General features: G+C 36.3%; 1 pseudogene; it reads right to left on the bottom strand.

Moving 5' to 3' along the window:
- Window positions 1–261: 261 nt before the first annotated feature.
- LOC138821682 (14-3-3 protein zeta/delta pseudogene) lies at window positions 262–1,014 on the bottom strand (annotated as a pseudogene).
- Between the last annotated feature and the right edge of the window lie 17,694 nt (window positions 1,015–18,708).

Here is an 18,708-nt window from a genome sequence, read left to right as displayed (position 1 = left end):
TGTGAAGTCACCATGTACCAAAGTATATGCCAAATGTTTGTAACTTGTATAAAATAACAAATCCTCATATTGGTCATCTGAAGATGAAGACAGATAATAAATGTTAACCCACTCTCCTCCCCTAATATTAAACAAAAAATGCACATGGGAAATACAGAAATTCAAATAGAATTTATACAAACCTGTCATTAATTGTAAATGAGAAACTATTTCTGGGGCAGCATGGTTGATAAATGAGGCAGACAAGAGTCAGAAGGCTGGTTAGTTTTCCCCTCCTTTTTCTGCTTCTTCTTCATTCCTTGGGTATCTAATGTCCACAATGCTAACTTGTCTCTCAGTAACAACATTATTAGCATACTCTTTTTCTATGAGCCTTCACTTAATGTATCAAGTTCAGCAATGACTTCATCAAAAGCTGTCTTTGCAAGAAAGCAAGATTCCTTTGGGGAGTTTAGAATCTCATAACAGAACACTGAGAAGTTAAGGGCCAGACCTCTTCTCATAGGATGCATTGGCTGCATTTCCTTTTTGCTGATCTCAAAAGTTTCTTGGTATGCTTTTTTGACTGATTCACAATCCCTTTCTTGTCATCACCAGTAGCAACCTCAGCCAAGTAGTGATAGCAGTCTATCTTCATTTTCAAATAGAAGAATTTGCTCTCTGCTCATGAAGAATTAGGGATCAAGTACTTTTCCAAGAGAGAACGTACATCATTGCAGATATCTCTTAGCTCGTTTTCAATTCTTTATGTGTTCTTGCAGCATATGCTGCTTTTTTGCAGCACCTTCCATCTTTTGCTCAATACTTGAAATGACCCTCCATGGGTCATTTGAACAAGTGAGTTCGTATGGGTTCCTATGAGCAACTGAGAGAAAATTCCTTTCCTGATTAGATAATTCAGCTCCTTTCTCAGTTACAGACTACATGGAGGCTGCCATGTCACCATATCACTCAGCCTGCTTAGCCACTTTGGCCTTCTGCACCAGCTCATTTGTATCCATGACTGGATGTTCTGTGTCCAGAGTAAGTGGTGGAGGACACACAGTAGTTTAATGGTCTCTGGATAGTGCAAGCAGCAGCCGTGAGGTTGACACTCTGTCCCTGGACCTCGCAGCTAACAAGCTCCAGTGGCTTTGCAGACAGGGCTTCCTCCTATCCAATTTCATTGTTTTTACATCACCTATATCCTTAATTCCCCCTGAAATTTTTTCAGTCAGTGAAAGAACATTTTGATTTTTACACATGTTTTGCCATTTGAAAATGATTTCATGTACAGACATTATAGTAACATGCCTGTGGAATTTATGTTTCAAAACAATATTGTCTATGGAAGTGTGTATGGTGATCATTCTATCGTGACCTCGCACCATGAAGATGAGATAATGAATGAAGTCTTGCCTTGTACTCCAACTGTTACTCAGAGCTAATAGGTTCACATTTATGAACATTTTGGACATCCTTAAGTTCCTGTATAAAGTCCTGAGAAATGGGAAATCTGAGCTATTGGTATGAAGGTACATTCTTCCAGAGTTTCTGAATGCTGCTTTTATACATGAGACTACTTAATGTTACCTAATCTATATTCCTCACCTTTTTAAAAAAATTCTGCTATATCTGTACTTAATTTTAACTGTGAAACAAAATTCCCTTAAATTACTAAGTTTTCATTTAAGGTTCTGCGATTAAACCACTTTTAAAAATATTTTCCTGTGGGTGCAAACACAAGGAAAAAGGTAAATGCAACAATTGAATTTTATGAAACAGAAATATTACATCATCTTCTTCCTCATGTATATGTCCAAATAGAGAATTCTAGACATGAAAATGCAGAAATTGTAGGTGAGTTTTCAGGGGAGAATGACTGAGAAAGTGCTGATAACTCAAGTCTCTGTTACTGGGGACCAGTACTGGGGCTACTGGGAAAGTGATGAAAAGGAGTAATGTCATCAGGACAGTGACCTGGACATTGGGTGATGGAGGAAAAGCAGCCTGGTTATCTGCAGTGAGTGGTTTGTTTGAGTTACAGACTGGGGCAGTGTCTGGATATCTACAAGGCAGATCAAACTCTGCTACTTTGTTCTGAAACAACTAGTGACGGTTGCACTTACAGAGTCCCACGGCTGGTGAGGAGGACCTGACCAGGAAAGTTGCTCTTCTTAGCTAAACTAGCCCCTGTGCACTCTGTGGTTCAGATCAGTAATCAGCAGAAAGTTGTGACCATCCTCTAATGAATATGTGAAGTATCAGTCCTACAGCATATAGGGCCTTCATTCCTTAACTTTAACTACTCTTCTGAGCCATCTTGAGTGCAGTACAGAACACTGTTCACATATGGGGTAACCTAGTGATAAGGAAGACTCCCCAAAGCCTCTGAGAGTGAGAGACTGGAAAAGGATGATCATAATCATGATCTTCCTGATGTCCTCTAGAACATTATTTAGAAGAAGCTGCCCTACTTTGCATCAGAAAATGAAAATGTAGGAGCAGTAGGCAGATTCATGATATGAATCATCCCCTTGCTCAAGCTCTCTCTTAGAGCATTATTCTGCTCAGGATCACTTTGTTGCATAAGAATTGAAAAATAATTGGGAATTGCTTCTGGCTCACAATCCTATGACATCATGCAGAGGACTCAAGAGTCGAGGGAGCTCAGTCTTCAACACCAAGTAGATTCTTTTTTGTTATTACCATCACTAAATAGTGTTGGGAATCTGAGGAAGTCTTCCGGACTAGGTTGAGGATACAGGAAAAAGCAGATACTATCTATAACTTGCAAATTATTTGGCCACATAAAGGAAATATACTTAAGGATAACCTGTATTTCACCATGGTTAACCAACTGGAATAATATAAGAAGGGTTAACATTACCAAACTCCAAAAATGCAACTTTGGCACAGAGGAATCTAGACAATGTATAGATTCCATGTTTGATTTGAATCCAAGACATCGCACTGCAAACCTGTGATTTCTTTCACCATTCTCTCTGTTTGCTCTGTTCTTTCTATGTGACTTTCCTCTCAGTGAAGGCATTTGCTCACATTACTAAATGGCAATTTTTCTTGTAGCAATTTTTATTTCACAAAATATTATAACTTAGAAATTCAGCAACATGTTATTTAACAAATAAATATTTAACTAAAAGTATAGACTGGTAGTACATAAAATACAGCTTTTGCTAGTCAAGGAAGAATTCTATAAGAATATTTGCATATTCACCTAGAAAAGTAAACATAAACTATCAACAATTTGATCCTTTAAACACATGCCACACTCAAAAATATCCAATATACACACTGACTCAGGTCAATTTAGGCAACCAAAGGATTAAAAAGATCAAAAATTTGAACAGAGAATCATTCCGATTAATGTTTTCTATTTGCATTACATATTTAATTGTAAATTAAATTCACTTAATATGGAATAAAACAACAGAATTTAATGCTAATAGCCTATAATTCTAACACATGGTTCAATCTCTCCCTGCCTGTGGAAACAGCTATTTTACTCTCAATTTCTCTGAGAACATGTTCCTATTTTTGAGAGATTGCTCAATGTCTTTGTGTGCTTGGTTATTTCTCCTGATGTTGTATCTTTCTTGGCCTTCCATGAGATTGCAAATGAGAGCTTTCTTCTCATTAATAGAAATATATGTGTTCTGAGTGTTGGATATGCAGTCACTGCACAATGATAATACGGAACATAATATTATACTTCAAAATAGGTGCAATAAAATTTCTAAGTAAATAGTATGATTATGAAGAAATTATTAGTATCAGATGGTCAGCTAATTTTCTCCCAATCTCCATAAGAATGTGATTTCATTTTTGTTAAGTGTCATTTTTGTGTCACATTGCACAATATATTTCTGTACCTGGTTATTTAACTCAATATAACTGCATACTTCTCATCACAAAGGAATGTATGTGTCCTGAATCTTAGTTATGTAATAACTACACAATAAAAATATGGAGCATCACCTTTTACTTAAACATACATGATGTACCTACCTATGCATTAGACAGCCAGAAGGATGATTTTTCTACCTGTATTCTACCGTGCCAAATATCTAGCACAGTCCTACCTCTTTCTGATTATCTCTATAATGCCATGCATTTCTTTAAGTATTCTAGCTACCCTTTGTTTCTAATTTTTTCATGAATCTAGTTTTTTTTTAATTGCTGCAGAATTAATTTTAGCAAAACTATATCTGATTGTGATTTGTTACAGCCATCTTCATGGAATTGAAAAAGCAATTTCTCCTCCTGAGAAATTCACATTCACCCTCCATAACAGTGAGAAAACACATGCTCTTCACATCATCCACACTGGTGTTTTATTATAATCATTCAGAGAACAACAGGATGGACTAAAAGTGAATCAATCACAACTGATACATAACCAGTAATTAATTAAATATAAAAAAGGAATTGCTGAAGTCATTTTGGGGTTACTCAGCCAAACCCACATGTCTTCATTTACCCACCAAAGAAACTAGAAGTGGAGCCTTGAGCAAAATCACTTAAGGAAAGTGGCTAGGTTTTGAGTTCAAGCTACAAGACTTGTACCCACACAAAAAACGTATTCCAAAATGTGTATTCTTTCTTGTTTTCTGAATTTTTAATGAACTTGGGGATGAAAGATGATGAGACAGATTTTACTCTGTGCATATTTTGTAATAAACAAGGAGTGTTATCTTCCAACAGATTCACTTCAAAAACTGAAATGGAATGGTAATAGTGTTATAATGCACAAAGCACACAAACAGTGGAAGAGTTTTAGGGAGAAGTACAGAAATCAATGCTCCCATGTCCTTGGCTTACAGCATGATAATCCCCCCACCATTTATTACTACAAAAACACATTGCATGATCTGAGTCCAATCTCAAAGGTCCAGATATCTTATTTCTAAGAAAAGTTTATTAAATTTTCTCGAACAGACATACCTTAATATAAAAGACACAAGTCAACAACTTCACTATCTTAATTACATGTCAAGCCTGGAAGTAATTTCTATCCATCACTTTGTCCAACCCTGGAATAACATAAAGGTGAATCATCCCTATTCTACACAATGAGGGGATGAGAAATGTTGGCACAGTATGTAGTTTCCTGTTACACCTAGCTTAACTCTGCCAGGAAGGATTTCTCTATGATTTACAAATGTTACTGCCAAACGTTTTCCTATGTTGGGTTTTTGTGTGTGTGTGTGTGTGTGTGTGAGTGCCCTAATGCTGGCTGAAGGTTGATTTCTGCTTGAAATACATCCTCTAATGTCCACTCGGCATTCTGTCATGTCACCAGGTCTCTGAAACCTCTAGAGATGTCGCTTCTGACTAAATATTTGTCTACATTTATTATACTCACATTTTCTCTCCTGTTTATGGTCTTGGATGTACTGACAACTGACTTCACAGTAAAAGTCATTGCATATTTGTTATTAGTTTTCTTTTCTCCTATGTGAGTCAGTTCTCTGATGAAAACTGTGGTATGCTTTTGAAGTGAGATTTTCTACACTGAGATTATCCATAAATTTTCTTTCTTGTGTGTGGTCTATGGAAACTCATCCATGCATGACTTCTTGAGAAGGACTTTTTTGATACTTGTTTTATTCATAATATTTTTCTCTGGTGTGTTTTCTGATTAAAATTTAATATGATTTTTAGAAAACTTTCTACAGTTTTTTCATTCATAAGATTTTTCTCCTGAGTTCATTCAATTTGGAACCATGAGATATGCCTTCTGGGTAAAAGAGAGCATATTTGCTACATTCACAAAGTTTTATCCTGTTTGGGTTTTCTGATGCAAACTGATTTTACTTCCAGATGAGATTTTCCATATTTATCAGATTCCTAAGTTTTCTTATGTGTGTGGATTCTCTTATAATTGCTGAGCTGAGAACTCCAGGTGAAGGACTTGCCACATTTGTTACATTCATATTGTTTCTGTCCTGTGTGTGTTCTCTGAATGACAATAAGTTGTGACTTCTGGGTGAAAGATTTTCATACACAGTACATTCATATGGTTTCTCTTCTGTGTGTGTTCTCTGATGATGATAAAGTGGTGTCTTATGAGCAAAACACTTTGCACATTTGTCACATTGATAAGGTTTGTCTCCTGTGCGTATTCTCTGATGAAGACTGTTATGTCTTACTGGTAAAACATTTTCCACATTTCTTACATTCATAAGTTTTCTGTCCTGTGTGTGTTCTCTGATGCACACTGAGGTATGAATTATGTCTGAAATACTTTCCACATTTGTTACATTCATAAGGTTTCAGTCCTGTGTGTGTTCTCTGGTGAACAGTAAGTTGTGACTTCTGGGTGAAAGACTTGCCACACACATTACATTCATAAGGTTTCTCTACTGTGTGTGTTCTCTGATGATGACAAAGGTGTGACTTATGAATAAAATAGTCTCCACATGTGTTACAGTCATAAGGTTTTTCTCTGTGTGTGTTCTTTGATGGATATTAAATTATGACTTATGGGTGAAAGACTTTCCATATGAATCACATTTAGCAGGTTTCTCACCCGTGTGTGTTCTCTCATTAAGATGAAGGTGTGACTTACATTTAAAAAACTTTTCACATTTGTTACATTCATAAGGTTTCTCTCTGTATGTGTTCTCTGAGGAACAGTAAGTTCTGACTTCTGTCTGAAAAAATTTCCACATTTGTGACATACATAAGAATTCTTTCCTGTGTGTATTCTATGATGCAAAGTGATGTATGACTCCATTCTGAATCATTTTCCACATATAGTGCTCTCAGGTGTTTTCCTTCCTCCCTGACAATTTCTTGGGCAAGAAGAGCACAGTTATCATATTCTTCTCTATATTCATTATGATTATAGGTGGGATCTCTGACAAAAACCCAATTATGTTGAAAAAATATAGTCTCTGAGTTGAATATCTCCCCTCCTCCATATTCAAAACGTGGAAGCTCATTGGACCCTCATAATTTTGTCTTAAAGCATCAGAATATCTAAGGAATTTTTTTAACTACAGGAGACTCACAGGCACATATACAGACAGCATTTCACCAGGCTCACTATAAGGGGGCATATTCTGACACTGAATGAACTCCACAGTCTTCATCCTTAAGGAGTTCCCGTCATTCCTATTCAGATCTGGCTTCTGTTTTGAGGTCAAGTTAAAAATTGATACTAATCTCACTCTTTGGTCCCCTGTGTTAATATTTGTGACAGCTACTTCACACAGACATCCATCTGAACCTTGCTGGTAAGTCTTCATCACATGCTCCCCTTTTTGAACATATGAAATGAGTCATTAAAAGCAGACAAAAATATAAATGAGATACAAATACTCTTTAATGTAAAACATCTTAACTGTTACAGATTTTAAAATATTAAAGTATGAATTAATTGATGAGAAATAAATTTCCTTCACCACAGTGTATTGATTAGGAAAGTAATACAGATATTTTATGATGGAAAAAGTTTTCCTGTGTTTCAGTTTTTTCTTCTCTTTTATATCAGAAGTATAATTTACACAAATTACCAAACTCTTTACTGCTAGTGTTTTAGCCTGTATACTTTAGTATTTAGTATTCTTGGGTTTTTTTCCAAATATTGTTTTGTTAGATCGTAGGGGAATACCTACTTTGTGTAGTTTTATTTTCTTAACATAATTTGTATATTGTGCTACTTTACTTCTCAAACATTGGATGAAGAATATTTTCTAACTTTGGAGATTGTACCTTTTTTATAAAAACTTTTGCCTTTCACCTGAGAATAAGGTTTCATAAACACATCTCTTCAGTTCTAAGTTCTTACTGTGAATTACTTTAAGTATCTGTAGAATGTTAAAATTGATTTCTCTCCATCTTAGAAAAAGTCTCATCAAATTTATTTTTCTGATACTCCTGCCCCTCAGACTCATGGAAGACGAAAGCCACATCAGCTTGCCACCTAGTTAAACATTCCCTGAAAACTAAAAGCTTTGCTTCTGTATTGTAGCCTCTAACTACCTTATCCTATCAGAGGATAGCACACTCATTTGCTATGCCTGCCTAGTCCTAGTTTCAAGAAAAACTAAGTCTCATGCTTGACATTTCTCATTTTCTTTATTGTTAGAACATTTTCCACAAAGAGAAAGAATTGCTAACTTTAACTTTACTGCCATGCACAGTTCAGTATGCATCTACATGCATTTTTGATTCACAAATCGAACACTAAGGATCACCCAGTTTTCTGCCACACATGGGACTCAGGGGAACTAGGAATATTATTGGTCAGAACAGAGCAAAATGAAGTTACCAGCTGGGTTCTGGATCCAAGATTACTATGCAAGATGCTTTAACTCACCTGTGAAATTTGTACGAGGCTTCTCCCATATGTGACTCTTCATCTTGCTCCAGCTTGACAATCAATGAGGTTTAAGAACACAGTGCCCTGTTAATAAGAAAGAGTGGACACCTATTGCTCATTCTGTGTCAAAACTCTTCTAAGATTTCAGATATCCTCTTTACCAGGTTGCTCCTAAATCTTCTTTCTCATTTCTCATTTCTCCATGGTTGACTTTCCCCCAGCTTTGGATTAACTTTGCAGGTTGTGTGGCTTAAACTCAATTCTTTTTCTCAAGGCTAACATTCTATTAGTTTGAGTCGTAACTCCACTTTCAGTTCATGAGTGTTTAACTTGAGATAAGAGTCTCATGGAGACTTTCCTGGCATTTCTCATTTCAAACTGAAAGCCTCAGATTTGAGACTCCTAAGGAGCTAGGATTACAGGTGTGAACCACTGTACCCAGTAAAAGGTTTGGATTATAAACAAACCTGCTAAGCTAGTGATTTCCAGTTCATACTTCAAATAGTGTTATATTTGTGTGTGAGAGAGAGTGTTTTTATGTATGTATGCATGTATGTATGTATGTATGTATGTATGTGTGTATGTATGTATGTATGTATGTGTGTATGTATGTATGTGTTTTCTAGATTGTATATCCATCCACAATAATCACTTCAATTTTAGGAAGACAGTCTCCTCTTCAAGAAATATAGTTTGGAACTTTTGTCAATCTGCAGATTTGGATTCTTGAACAATGAGAATAAAATTGCCTTAGAATGCATATTATCCACCTGAAGCTTTCCTTAGAAACAAATGACACTTCCCACAGACTGGAATCTTACATTCAAATAGCGTTGATAGTTTGATAAATATTCACATATCTACTAAAAAAATCATTTTTCAGGCACCAGTGTTTAATGCCTGTAATCCTCGCTACTCAGTAGGCTGAGAACTGAGGATCCCGGTACAAAACCAGCCCTGGTATGAAAGCTGTGAGACCCTTACTTCCAATTAACCACCAGAAAGCATGAAGAGATGCTGTTGCTCAAGTGGTAGAGTGCTCACCTTGAACTGAAGATCTTAGACACTGTACCAACGCTTAGATTTCAAGCTCCACTACCACAAAAAAATTATTTGACCTTTCAAGTGAATGTGATATTTCACCTAAGTACACCAGCATTCTATAGGTTTGCAGCATCGCATCTCTACCCATGGTCCTCTGAGAAATATTGAATTCCTGCCACTCCTCCCAGCTGAATTCCACAGCCACATCATTAAATGACACCAATTTCTGTAAGGGCACATTCCATCAATTTATTATTCCTGAGTCATGAGAACACCAACGCTGGAATTTCATTCTTCTACATATATGCTTTTTCTCTTACAGAATGTGTTTGGAACTTTCTGTGTTATCTATAAAATGAGAGAATATATAATCAAAGTAGAAATATTTGCCTCCATAGTAACTTGGTAATTACACATACAAAGTTTTTCTAATATTTAGAACACGTTTCTGGTTCCAGCAATAAAGACAAGAAAACAGTTCTAAGAAGTTAATAATCTAGCAAGACAACATTAAATATAAGTAGGATTCTGAAAGTGTGTGTTTAGCTTATTTTGGTAATATTTTGTCAATATAATAACAATGAAGTAAACAGATATATTTCCTTCATTTTCATATTCTGCCTCACTGAAAATCCTATTTAGATTTTCTATTAAATAATGCTCTCAATAGCAATCATAACATGGTCATTATATCAGGTGGAATACATAACACATTAGTAGATCTACAAAAACACATTGTCCAGGTGAATGTTAAAGGGATTAAAAGTGCTCAAAAATAATAAATGAATGATTTGGCGCTCATAAGATTTAATTTAACTCACACAATAAAACATCCCATGTTAATCATTTATTACATTTCTAGATATAAAACTATGGTCATAGATAGCCATATGTTTCCTTCATAAGTAAAAATGAACTGCTAGCATGAACATTTTTGAACATTGCCTACTTCATGCCATACCAAATACATATTTATTACCATAAAATGTTTCCTAACCAGCTTTGCATTTTAACAGTCCTTAATGGAAGGATGGTTGTAAATTGACAGAGAGTTAAGGAATGTTCAACTTGACCACCCAAAAATGTGAAATATAACCACCACAAGATGGATAGAGAAAAAAACTATTAATTGGGACATGATCTAAAAAATATAGAAGTTTTAAATCAGAATAAAATATGGCACTAATTTGTTTTACAGTGTCTAAAAGGAAAGATTTTTTTATTCCCAAATTGAAATCCATTACAAATCAACAATGGGTAACAATCCCTCCAATACAGTCATGCTTGACTTATCAGAGGTGAATGATGATTAACACACAGAAAGGAAATATATCTATAAAGTGTTGAAAGAAAATAGACTTCAATACACAACCATTGGGCAAAGGGCCTCCTCTAACAATATACATTGAAGGTATTCCTAGGGAAAGACAATGCATCATTAACACGTCTTCATTTTAAGTGCTATAAAAATTATTCTGCATCAAGAGAAAAACAAAAATTGCTAACATAGATCTACACAGAGGACAAGAATATTAAAAGGGTAAACGTGTAGATAAATGAATGGTACATGTGTAGGTAAAAGACTGTATAGAAAACATATTGTATGTAATTTCTCTTGTGAAGAGAAAGCTTATAGCACCATATTCATGATTCATAAGGAATGCAAATTCCTTATGTGTTTTAAAAACAAAATTTGTGAACTGTGGAGCACATGGGCAGCAAAGATGGCACGGAGAGGGTGTTGAGTGGGCAGAGCGTAATTTACTGTAGAGCACATGGGCAGCCAAGATGGCGCTGGGAGAGAGTAGAGTGGGCAGAGCCCAATTGATCTGCCAATCAGTGCCTAACCAGCCCGTGAAGGCTCAGGTGTATGATAGGGTGTGGCCTTGACAGTGATTGGTTCCTCTTCCCCCCTTGCCATGCCACCCGCCCTTTTTGTCTTTAAAAGGGGCTGCTCTGTTAATAAAGGAGTTTTTCTACCTGCTGGATTTGGCTCCCCACTGTGTCTGATTGTCTCCTGGGCTGAGGGAGGCTGGGGAATGGGCGAGCACCACACTTACGTTTCCTCGGACCCCTTCCGTCTTTTGTGGGATGGACAAAGACCCAACAGTGAACCCTGCATATGGATCAATTAATATGGTACTTGCCTCACAACTATGGGGGCCTGAGTTCAAAGAATTAATTCTACCAAAATTTAAAAGGGGAGGAAGTGGCGCTGTAGCTCAAGTGGTAGAGAGAGAGCTCGCCTTGAGCTGAAGAGCTGAGGGATAGCGCACAGGCCCAGAGTTCAAGCCCCACGGCCGACAAAAAAAAATTAAAAGGGGAATAGACAGATTATAAATAGGTTAATAAATAGGTTATAAATAGGTTAAAAATTCGATTCAATTCCATTGAAACATAACTACATCATGCTATATGCTGCTACTATGATAATATTGTAGTTTTAATGTTCCTACTAAAAGTGCATCCAGCAAGTTTATTTCCATTGTGTTCCTAACAAAGAATCCAAAAACGTAGGAAATTCATTTTCTTGCAGTTCTATAGTATAACAATTTTCCTGCACATTTTAAATCTGCTGAAGTTCTATGCTTCAGCCTGAGAATGGCTTTTGTTCTTTACATGAAATCTCTGGTTATTTCTTTTTATTCTTTTTTCTTTTTCTTTTCTTTTCTTTTTTCTTTTTTGTTTTTGTTAGTCGTGGGGCTTGAACTCTGGACCTGGGTGATGTCCCTCAGCTCTTCAGCTCAAGGCTAGTGCTCTACCACTTGAGCTACAGTGCCACTTCCAGTTTTCTGCTGGTTTATTAGAGATAAGACATTCACGGACTTTCCTGCCCAGGCTGGCATTGAACCGCAATCCTCAGATCTCAGCCTCATGAATAGCTAGGATTCGGCTATCTCTAGTTATTTCTATATGAAGAAAATTACCAGTCAAATTACCAGACTACATTATACTAAGATCATAATACCCTTTCCAAAAATTCTTGCAGGCCTTGCCTATTTTTAGTTGAACAAATTCAAGGGAACATAGAAACAAATCTTTGAAAAAGTGTGGCGTCTGTATTGAATGCACAATCTTACTTTTATCCTATAAACAATGCAGTATAACAACTATTTACATCAGCTTTAATTTTTAATAGGTATCAGTGGTGATTTACAGTGTATAGGAGAATGCCTGTAGTTTATATGAGAGGTGATTTACAGGGAATTTGAGGTGTGTGCAGGTTACATAGAAGCAAAATAAGAAATAAATATCAGAAGAGACAAACAGATATTAACTAGCAAAATTTCCATCAAAACAAAGCCATATTTATATTGTAAAATAAAGTAAATATATAAGGCACTGTCTGACATGAGCAGAAAAAAGAAAATTTAATGACCAATCCAAAGACATGGAATAGAGAGAACTAAAAATAAAAAAATGGAAAGATAGTATGAGCAAAAGTTAATAATGAAAAATACAAATAGTGATAATATGTAAGAAATAAACATTAGCCCAAAATATAAGACCACAGATACAGACCATTGATCCTAACAAACAGATCATGCATTTTGATAATAAAAAATTTATGCTGAAAAGCAAAGTATACAGACATGTTTAAAAGACCATGCAGTTACACTATCATTAATCTATAACAACCAGACAAAAAATCAAGACAAACACACACATGGATGCCATTATGTTAAACTTAATGCTGTTTATAAAACTCTATGTGTTACATTTGCCAAGTCACATATGCCTAGATTAAAAGTAAATCTGAAGCCAAATATTGTAGAAATCAATATGAGAAATAAAAAGGTTATAAATACATGAAAATTACAGAATATATTTGTAGTATTCTATGAGTGAAATAAACACAGGGAAATTCCAATGGATCTCAAATAAATGTATTCTACTGTTATGATTTATAGAATACTAAATGTAGCTAGTTTCTTACTTCACCTTTGAAACAAAGCCAAATGATTTGGGGTAGAGTACTGGTGTACCATTCAGGGAGCTCTAGGTTCAATTCCACAGCACTACATAAACAGAAAAATTAGGAACTGGCACTGTGGCTCAAGTGGAAGAGTTATAGACTTGAGCAAATCAAGATCAGGAATGGTCCCAGGATAGGCTCCAAATTCAAGGCCCACGTTTGGCAAAAAAAAAAAAAAAAGGTTTAAATATGTATGGTGTATTCACATGGATATCTTCTGGAGGGTGGGGGAAAGCCTGAGAAATAGAAGGTAATGGGGTAAAAAGTGCATCTGTGGTGGTCATTAGGCATTGATGAAAGTAAGCTATATAAGTCATGAGTCAAGAAGGGAAAGATTGTGAGAGAGTGAGGGTATGGCAGACACAGCATGAAAGGAAAGGACTCATTAACTGGCCCAAGGACTGGTAGTTTCCCCATACATCACCACTATAACAACAATAAATTAAATTAATTTTGAAACAATTTCTGCATGGAGTTGTGTGAGCATAAGGTTAGTGAAGAAAATGTACCACAGTTAGAAGAATAGCTACAATTATTAGAAATAAAATACAACACTTAATTGAAACATGAAATACTGAAGCTTAGATTGAATATTAATTTTACATATGCCATTAACAATAATCTAACTTTATTGTAGTATTCAATTAGCTGTTAAAGATTAATATTCAAGTAAGTAAAAACAAAACAACACAAATACTTCTGGCTCAAGATTCTCATACTACCCTAGCTACTAAGGACGCTGAGTTCTGGAAGTCAGAATGGGTAGACAACTCAAATTAAGCAGCTAATCAACAGATTGGAGGAGGTGTGGCTCAAATGATAATGCCAAAAGGAAATTAAAGCACAACTTAGCAAGTGGAAAAACTTACCATGCTCCTGGAATGGAAGGATCAAAATTGTGTAAATGAAAATGCTTCCAAAGGCTATCGACAAATTCAATGCCATAACTATCAATATTCCAACCTCATTCTTCAATGAAATATTAAAAGCAATCCAGAAATTTATATGGAACGATAAAAGACCCCAAATAGCAAAAACAATCCATACCAGAAAGAACAGGGCTGGTAGAATATCACTACGAAATTTCAAACTGTACTACAAAGCCATAGTAATCAAAACAACTTGGTAATTGCACAAGAACAGACCTGAGGACCAATGCAATAGGACTGAAGTCCCAGAAATGAACACACAGACCTATAGTCACCTAAACTTTGAGAACAGAGCTAAAAAAATAGAATGGAGGAAAGACAACTTCGTCAGTAAATGGTACTGGCAAAATTGGTTAGTCACTTGTATTAAATTAAGCTAGATCTGTAAGTATCTTCCTGCACCTGAATGAACTCCAAATGTATGAAAGACCTCAAATTCAAAGCAAACACCCTAAAAGCATTACAGAAAAAAAAGAAACTCTAGTGATACTTGGCACTAGCCAAAATTTTCTTAATAGAGACCCAGAAAAACAACAAATCAAAGAAAGGTTGGAAAAACGGGATTGCATAATACTGCAGAACTTCTGCCTGGGAAAGGATATAGCTAACAAGATCAACAGAAAGCCCATAGATTGGGAGAACATCTTCACTAGTCATAAAATGAACAAGAGTCTCATATCTAAAATATACCTGGAACTCAAGAAATTAAATCCCCAACAACAAATCCTCAGAGAAACAACTGCCCAATAAATAAGTCGGCTAAAGCCTTAAAGAGAATCTTCTGTGAAGAGAAAATAAGAATGGCGAATAGACACATTTAAAAAAAAGGCTCAACTTACAAATAAGTTAGAAACAATCGCGAGAAAGAAAAAAAAAATTGAATCCTTATCTTAGGGTTCATTTTGTCTAAAATCAACTTATCTGACCATTTCTGATTATCTCAGACATATACTAATTATGGCAAATAAGGGAAACCATGGGACCTATGTTTCTTTGAGCCTGGCTTACCTCACTTAATACATATTTTTTCCAACTCTTTCCATTTCCTAACAAATGGGGCAAGGCCATTCTAAAAAAAAAAAGGCTTGAGGCTGGGAAGGTGGCTCAGTGGTAGAGCGCTTGCCTTGCATACCTGAGACCCTGGGTTTGATTCCTCAGCACACCATAAGCAAAAAGGAAAAATGCGGAAGTGGCGCTGTGGCTCAAGTGGTAGGGCGCTAGCCTTGAGCTGAAGAGCTGAGGGACAGCGCCCAAGCCCAGAGTTCAGGCTCCACGACTGGACCCTTCAAGAAAAAAAAAAGGCTCAACTTCTCTCGCTAAAAAGAAATGCAAATCAAGCAACATTGAAAATCCACTTCATCCCAGTTAGAATAGCTATAATCAAAAAATGTAGTAACAGCAGATGCTGGAGGGGATGTGGCCAAAGGGAACCCTACTGCATAGTTTGTGGGAATGAAACCTGTTCAATCACTTTGGAAAGCAGTATGGAGGCTCCTCAAAGACTCCAAATAGAGCTCCCCTATGACCCAGCAATCCCAGTTTTTGGAATTTACACAAATGATCACAAACAAGGGTATACTAAAGCTACCAGCACAAATATATATGTTTATTGCACCTTTATTGACCATAGCTAAAATATGGAACCTACCCCAATGCTCCACAGAAGATCAATGAATGAAGAAAATATGGTATATCTATATCTATATCTATATATGTATATATGTATATATATGTATATATCCATGTATGCATATATATATATATATATATATATATATATATATATATATATATATATATATATATATATATATATATACAAACACACACACACACACATACATACATGCTACGCCCACTCCAGTGGAGTCTGCTTAGCATGGAACATCTGCTATTAGATCTGAGAATGGGGCCTCACAGAAGCCTACCTCTAAGAATGGGGCTTCACAGAAGCGTACTTCAGAGAATGGGGCTTCAAAGAGGCCTACTTCCTGGAAAGTCTGGCAAGCCCCTGGGAAAGATGTGTTCCTGTTCCTGTTTTTCTTTTCTTTGTTGTATAGGAGTGCCCATTAATCTTTTACTGCTCCTGCTGCTTGTTCTACTTACTCATGCTCAACGTTCCCTTATTCAGGGCTCTTTCTTGGAAGTGATGATGACTCCAACATCCGATGAGTGTCCTGAGATTATGACTAACTCACCAGAGTTAAGTGCTACCCTGAAAGCCCCTCTTATGGAGGCTATTAGACAAGTCATAAGTAAATATAAAAGTATTGGGGGTTTTATGACATCACTTCAGCAGAAGGAATTGTTTGTAAGAAATTTACAGGAAGCTGTAGGCATGGCTAGAGCAGAAATAGTGTATGGCAATTGGAGACTTCCCTTTAATCCTGAAGCATATACAATAAACCCATATAGATATCCTGTAGATAAGAAAGATGTAGAGGGATATTTAGACCAAAAGCTAAATAAGATTCCTAAAAGGTTGGTAGATGGAAGGTGGCAATGGCTTATCAGAGGAAAATGGTGGGATCCTCGATTATCTAGAGGACCCCAAAGACTTCCCCCAGATCCATAGCCTTTTACAGGTGTGTATGATAAGGATGGCAACCATTGGGTAAACTACTTAGGAGAAAGAACTTCCTATTACTCTCTTCCATTTACTGAGAGCCTTGCTAGATCTAGGTCTCCTTGGTGCTTACTATCAAAAAAAAAAAAAAAAAAAAGAAGGAACAAGAAAGATCTTATAAGATAGTTAAGGCTTCTATGGAGAAGAGTAAATGATTATGTGAAAGGGTTACAGAGAAGATACTATGAGCCTAAATTTGGTATATGGCCAGATTTAACTAAGTATACTGATATCATGAATTTTGGCCGCAAATTTTGGGACCCTCTAAAGAATGGCAAAGAAGCACAATTGCTTAGAAAAGATTTGAAATGCATAACGTGCAAAACTAAACAAAAGTAACAATAAAGTACTAGAGTTCATGCCTTTCTGTCCAACACCTTGCCCATATGCTCTGGTTAATGGTTAATAGGTGATAAGCATCTTGAAACTGATTGTATTGTGCTATTCTTAAAAATAGAAGTAAAGCCTGGAACAAGTGCCTATCGTCATAGCTCATCATCCAAAAACAAGATCAGGCGACCAGCTGGTGACCACCCAAGAACGAAGTCTTGCACCAAGATTGTGTAACCTTTTGCCCTTTCTCATGGAGACCTTTTTCTATAAAAGCTTTTCATCCTCTGCAATAAATCGCACTCAGCATTCACTCCTCTTGTGTGTGAATTGTCTGTTTGCCATCTCCTGACCTGTTCCAGTTACCTCCACTAGGTGTCCTCCGTCGTCCCGACAGAGCCGGTCCGCGGCACATACACACACATGCAATTCTATGTCTCCATCAGAAATAATGACATCACCACATTTGTTACGAAATGGAAAGACTTGGAAAAACTTGTATTAAGTGAAGTAAGTCAGGCCCAAAGAAACATAGGTCCTATGGTCTCCCGTATTTGCAATAACTACTACAGATCTAAGAAAAGCAGTAATAGTCAAAAGCTATGTACATATGATCATAAAAGATGATGAAGCAAAATGAGCCCTAAGCCATGAACCCGAGTGCTTTTTCTTTCTTGCTATTGTTTTTAATGTACTTATAATGTATTATGTGATTTTTTTTGTTCCTTTGGTATGTTCCCCATGGTATAACCCTTGTTTTCACTGTAGTAGTTTGCGGTGCCCTGCATCTTGTATATACATTTTTCTAATTTGAGGATAGGAAGGGAAAAAAACAAAATGCTTAAATAGGGACACAGGCTGACACACTGTAACAATGAGATGTACAAGACACTATGTTGAAAACGAACTTTATCATTTGTATGAGGGAGGGTGGGAGGAGTTGCAGAGGTGAGGAGGAAAGAAATTGTATGGGGAAAACAAAGGAGGAGGTAACAATGCTCTATAGGAAATGCATTCATGTAACTGTAACCCCTCTGTACACTATTTTACAATACAAAAAGATATTTTTAAAAAAGAAGTAATGCCAACAGTGAAGAAGGAAGCTGATTTACTGTGAGGCCTGTGAGTTCCTGTTCCCATACTAGCACAAGAAAGGCATAGTTGAGGCTGAGGTAGGTATATCCAATTAATTTTGAATTTAGACACCAAATATGGCAACACAGCAAATCCTCATCTCAGACATAAAGAGAAAAGGAACTGAGTGGGTAAGAAAAATTTCAATTCTTAGAGCCATGTCAGCAAAAAAAAAAAAATCATCAGTAAAGCAAACAAGTTCCCAGATACAGCATTTGAAAAATGGTGAGAGATAGATGGAGAGAAGGGGGACTGAAAGAGAAGAAGACACAGGTAGGAAAACATATAAAAAGTGAGAGAAAGAGAGAAATGATGAAAGCTTATGAGTAGGAAACAGAAT

Source organism: Dipodomys merriami, unplaced genomic scaffold (genome assembly GCF_024711535.1).
Source record: "Dipodomys merriami isolate MVZ:Mamm:240054 unplaced genomic scaffold, mDipMer1.0.p SCAF_93, whole genome shotgun sequence".
Classification (NCBI taxonomy): domain Eukaryota; kingdom Metazoa; phylum Chordata; class Mammalia; order Rodentia; family Heteromyidae; genus Dipodomys; species Dipodomys merriami.
This window is presented reverse-complemented; position numbering and strand designations above follow the sequence as displayed.